Source organism: Micropterus salmoides, unplaced genomic scaffold (assembly GCF_014851395.1).
Source record: "Micropterus salmoides isolate LMB-PRFRI ecotype aquatic unplaced genomic scaffold, ASM1485139v1 Ms_hic_scaffold_18, whole genome shotgun sequence".
Taxonomy (NCBI): domain Eukaryota; kingdom Metazoa; phylum Chordata; class Actinopteri; order Centrarchiformes; family Centrarchidae; genus Micropterus; species Micropterus salmoides.
This window is the reverse complement of record NW_024040928.1, coordinates 23211521-23217600: the sequence shown is the minus strand read 5'-3', so window position 1 is coordinate 23217600 and position 6080 is coordinate 23211521. Positions and strand designations below refer to the sequence as shown.

The 6080-nt window shown below is 36.1% G+C and overlaps 1 long non-coding RNA gene across 1 annotated transcript; it reads left to right on the top strand.

The window, feature by feature from the left end:
• The first annotated feature begins 1422 nt into the window (after window positions 1–1422).
• LOC119908634 lies at window positions 1423–2671 on the top strand. The gene is made up of 4 exons (XR_005445317.1): window positions 1423–1527; window positions 1665–1765; window positions 2280–2298; window positions 2395–2671. It is a non-coding gene; the product is annotated as an uncharacterized LOC119908634 (long non-coding RNA).
• The last annotated feature ends 3409 nt before the right edge of the window (window positions 2672–6080 follow it).

Here is a 6080-nt window from a genome sequence, read left to right as displayed (position 1 = left end):
TTTGACTGTGTTGATAAACACATTAAGATTAAGTATTCTGGTTTATGTAAAGAAAAAAATAATCTACTTGTGTCTGCCTTCTTCATCTAATGTACTACTGTACATGTACAGAAACTGCCCGTGGAGCAGAAGGGCAAACGCTAGCTTGATCTTCATTTTTAGTATGAATAGAAAAATTACAATCAAAATATGAAAGAGATAGAATAAATACTATTACAACAAATAAGTAATATGAAATAAAAGTAATAGGCTAATTATTATAACATTTAATATTTAATGTTGATCAATGGTTGTCACCTTTTGATATTAAACTTTAGGGATATATATGCATTATTTAGTTACATATGGATTCTGTAAACATAAGCTGCTTTTATGATAGGTCTTTTGCATGGGTTAACGTTTTTTTTTTTGCATGTTTGCAATACCTTTTCATGTGTAACAACAATATTGCCAAAGCATCATACAAACTACATCAGAACAATCAACATCATACATTTCATTAAACAAGTAATTAAAGCGTAAAGTAATCAAAGCCTATGTGTGTTTTTGTTAAAAATATATATATATTAAAAATTAAAATAAAATACAATAATAACTTCACTGGTCGACTTTGCAAGACAAATGCAAACAAGTCGTGGTATGATCTGTGATAAGACGTCTGATGCAGAGGTTCTTCCTCGAAATGCTTGCATTAGTGAATGATTTAATACCACTACAAGACATTCATATGCGTGACCCTCTGATGTCGGCTGATAGCCTATGTGCTGACCAAAACCAATGATAACCTGAGGATGCTACATGATGATATCCAGGTAGGATTTTCCCGAGCAGATTGTATGACCAATAATTCAACCACATTTCCACAACATAGCTTTTATTTGCACCATTTCAGTTTTTGCCTTTGTGAACACATTGGTCCAGTAGGAAAACTGAAATAATATATCATCCTCGCACTAGTTTGATTCAGGAACTGGGCCTTCAGGTGTGAACCCGCCCTAAAAGTCAGAACTGAAAACTACATATGGACCTTCCAATTAGAAAACATGTTGTAGTAGCCCTGTATCTTCAGACGCACATAAGCGTTTTGTTATGTTGTTTCTTATCAGTCCTACATCCATCAATCACTAATCTCCTTCAACCTTGCATCCCTGAATGCAGAGCCTAGAAATGCTGCAATGTAACTTGTACACAGAACTCAAATGGGCATTAAATCAGTGTGATTTAAAAGATAACAGAAATGTGCCATCTCTTTTGGAATCCTGGTCTAAGACACTGACAATTGGTTGATAATGAGTGGGATGACTTCAGTTTCTTTGCTAATATTAGATCAGCATCTGTATCTCTGTAATGAGACTTTCTATGTAGCAAAATACTGCACAAACAATGAGTAAGGAATTTACTGATTGCTATAAAACGAGATGTGTGTGATCCAACACAGAGAGTTACAGGACCTGTAGATCTCGTACTGCTTTCTTGGCTCTCTTTGATAACATCTTTTTGACTTTCACCCTCAGTCAGTGGAAAGAAGTAAGTATCTCATCTTGATTTATCTGCAACACAAGTGTTGCACATTTGCTGAGAATTGCTAGTGTCTATTTTATAATTAGAAACTGGTATTACAAACTAGTAACTGACTCTGTGTGTGTTTGGATGTGGTTTTTCAGGATGAAGTGCATTACGCTCTTTCTTATTTTGTCACTGGTCATCCCCATGGCTGAACCTAGGAGAGGTTTTGTTCGCCACTTTTACAAAACACTGTCTCATGGTAACCACTCACAGAATTTTTGCATTTTTCACATACATTTCAACAGGACATAACTGGAAATGCACAGGTGTACATACAATAACATTAATAATGACTTATGAATAAATAAATAAATGGAATTGGATATAGATGCATGTACATATGTAATATGTAATATGTAATGTGTACATATAGCTAACCTGAACTTTAATACGTTTAGGTTTAATTATTCATTATCATCATGATTTTGCTTATTTTAAACTGTATTTGATAAGATTTTTTCATTAAATATACAAACGTGTTTTGATGTTGTCAATGTTCAGAATGGGATAAACACTATGTCCAAGTTTACACAATAATTTAATGAATGTAAATAAGGTCTTAAATTGTGTTAATAATAATTCCATACAAGAGTTTTCCCTTCTGTGAGGTATAACATAATGTGAGTAATATAATTATAATTATAATAATTATAAATAGTACTATAATTATTTTAACCTGTTTTTTTTTATTTTCTCTTGTCTGTTTTATTTAGGCGGAAAGTTTATCCGTGGGTAAGTACTTGTCCTTGACAATACTTGACTTTAATAATTTCTGTGTGTTGTTATGTTCTGGAGCTAAATTCTTTCAATTCTCTCTCCACCCACCAGGACTTTCAATTATTTCAAGAAACAAGGCGTGAAAGAGCAACAAGATCTGGACAAACGTTCATTTAATCAAGAGCAGGCAGCTTTTGATTAGACCTTCTGAATCTATGATGGTCCTTCTGAAAGAGCCGCTGTACAACTTTGTTTTAGATGAAAATAAATGCTTCTTGCTTTTCAACATAAAAAAGTACCGACTCATTGCTTCAATATATTGACCGAATTGATCTTGGACATTTGGAATAAATCTGCTTTTCTGCAAATCTGATGTGATACATCAAAACATTTCTCTCTTGTTTCATTTAAGACAAAATATTAATCACTGAACTGGATGTAAATTGTGTGTTAAGGCCTTAACCCATTTAAACACCTATGAGAGATATTTAGGTAGATTTTTTCTCTCTTTAATTTGTCACAAATCTTGTTTAAGGTAGTTTTTTTTAGCATTTTGTTACTATATGCTGAAAAGGAATACTAAAATACAGCATATCAAAATTTGTAGTAATGTGTATGTAGTATTTACATTCACTTATTCAAGCAGAAAATAAAACTGTCACTTTCATATACATTTGTATCCAAACATGGTAAATAACATCCTTATTTTTAGCTTCCTGTCTACACCAAACCTTAGCCACAAAGGGTTGATAATATTAAATGTCTGCGAATTGTCCTGGGCATCTGATCTGACTACAATAAGTAAGACTTCAGATGTTTATTTTTGAACAAAATCATCAAATGTAGAGCCTAAACAGTATAGAAAAATATGTTAAAGAACAAATTATCTATATCATTCAGGTGATACATTGCTTATTCCTACTTTTTGTGTGGACTGAAGCTATACACATGAGCAGCCAGACACAAGAAACATAAGATAGGTATGTAGGAAAGGTAACATCATTTCATCAGTTTTTGGGAAAGTTACATAGAACTATAGAAATGGATATAGTGCTTCAGGAGTCTATAGTGCTTTTTTCATTGTGTGTAATTCTGCAGCTGGGGCTGTAAGGTGCCTATTACAGGCTAGCATGTACATGTTTGCAGCCTCGCAAACACAGGTGAATATTGCTTATCATTTCTTTGTTTTAATATTTTATCACATGTATGCAACTTTAAACTGCATTTGTATATTACAACTTGAGCTAGAGTTACTAATATACTCATTACTGTAGTCGAGGTATGTCAACAATAAGGGGGCCTCAGAGACCAAAGATTTGCAGCAGTTGTATCTGCCCCAGGAGCTGTAATATGATCCACGTGACTAAAACTCTATCATGTAAGCAGATCGGTTATGTATTAAAGAAATCACTGAATGTGTAATGGCCTCTATCTTTGGGGCATGCACATTCAGTCAGGGAAATACCTATGAAAATGACCTATGAAATCATGAAAATAAAACTTATATTTGTCAAACACAAGAAGCCTGAACAAGGATCTCCCATGTTTCTGATCAATGTAACTCAAGGACGAATGGTATAAACATTACATATGCATTTGGTTTCAGTAGTCAAAGGGCGAAAAAGTTTATAGATTTATAAGTCAGGACCGTGAACTGTGGCACCACCTATATAAATTTACTTTACTTTAATTCATTTTTAAACACAAAATAGACAGACCCAGGTTTCTATTCAATTAATTGAGTGGGTTAACAAAACATACCACCAAGAAGAAACATTTTAAACACAAGCCACTAGATGTCAAACAGTGATTATGTGCACACACCAAGACATGCAATACGCCCAGTCCAAAGTAGTGTGTGACATAACACCAACGCAATAAGGGTCCAAAGACAAATATAAGTATTTGGTCCCTGTTGTTTAGATATTTTTAGTTAAGTTATACTCAGGGAAATTACTTATACTTAGGGAATAGCTTGGGGAAAGTTGTCCTTCGCACTCGACCAACCCTATTTAGGAGCATTCAGAAGCCACATTAATGTGGCTGTCTGGGGACCCACTGGAGGTCTCAGGCAAGTACCCTGATCAAGGGCAATGGCAGGAAAATACCTGTGAGAAAACCGGAACACCAAGAAGAAACGCATGTAAACATCAAGCGGAAAAAGCCCCAGTTTGCCGAGGCAGGTTTTAAACTCAGGACATTATTGGTTGTCAGACGACAGTGCAGCAATGTACTGCTGAAATACTTAAAGTATTGGAACGGTAAGGCAAATTCCTTTGTTTTTGTTGTTCACTGAAGACATTTGGGTTTAAGATCAAAAGATGAGTATGAGACATGAGAGTTCAGAATTTCAGCTTTTATTTCCTGGTATTCACATCTAGATGTGTTAAACAATTTAGGACATATCACCATTTTTATCACACCACAGCATTCTTACTGATGTTTTGGGGGTTTTCTTCACAGTTCTATGATATTTCTGTCATCAACTTCTGTTGTTTTCCTTGGCCGACCTGTTTGACGCCTGTTGCTCAGGACACCAGTAGTTTCTTTCTTTTTCAGGACATTCCAAATTGTTGTACTTGCTATGCCCAATTTTTGTCCATTGGCTTTGGTCAATTTTCCTTCTTTTCTCAGGTTGACAATGGCTTGCTTTTCTCCCATAGACAGCTCTCTGGTTGTCATGTTTGTTTATCCTCTTTAACAGGTGTCACGGCTGTCGCTGTCACCCTTGTGTTTCCCCTTTTCCCTGTCTCACCTCTACCAAGTAGGCTGTGTCCCTGGGGAATGAAGACCCGCCTACTTCCTGGTTTCTGGGGTGCTGACATCTGTACCGCCCATTGGTTCCCTCTGTTTACACTCAACCAATGGCTCGTCACCACGTTAATTACCTCCGGCTCATAAGGAGAGTCCACCTGTTGCTCCAGGCAGCTTGTCACCGCCTGTTGACTTGTGTGCCGCTGGTATTGACTGCATAGCCTGTCTGTTGTACTTTGTGTTTAGTGGAACTATCCACCTTCCTTGCCTATTAGCTGTACATTGTGTTTAGGTAAACATTTGCATACCTTTGTATGTTAGCTCCACATTTGGGTGCAGTGGAGAAATTCACTTATTGTTCTGTTTACTATTGTTAGTTTTCACCAGGTGGAGTGGGTGCTGTGCTCTTTGTGTTCTTTTGTAGTAAGAATCAACCCTGTTTAAAACGATAGATAGGTACAGGCCTCCTTTTGAGGACCTTTTACTTGGTTTGTTATTTTCGCAGCACCCTCGTCCACCCTCCTTTTGTTTTTTTTTGTTACCTGTCTACATCTCTTCTGTTACCAATAAAAGTTACCTTGTTAAGATCTACCAGTTGTGCCTATATGTTTATGGCCCCCACACCCCTAGACCAACAGGGGGTTATAACACAGGAAAGGTAGTCTTTATAGGTTTCAGTTCCCCCCTCCAGAGGAACTGATGGGAGGAGGAAGCCATATGTGAACTCACTTGGGTTTTGAGGTTGAGATTAGATCAATTATCTATCCCTCCCAAATACTCTGTTTGCTCTTCCTGTAATAATAATGCATTATACATAGAATGACTGTTAATTCAGCCAAGCATAAATAAAGCCAGTCGTATCTTCCAATCAGTAGGCACAGCTATCTACATCACCTATAGATATCTACATCACACTGCTCACTCTGACAACAGCCTTTTGTCTTTGACTCAGTGGAAAGGTATGAACTAAATATAAATATAAACCTCATTTACTCCTATTATTATACATGTATTTGGAAAATGTGCTGAGATTTGTTATTGTA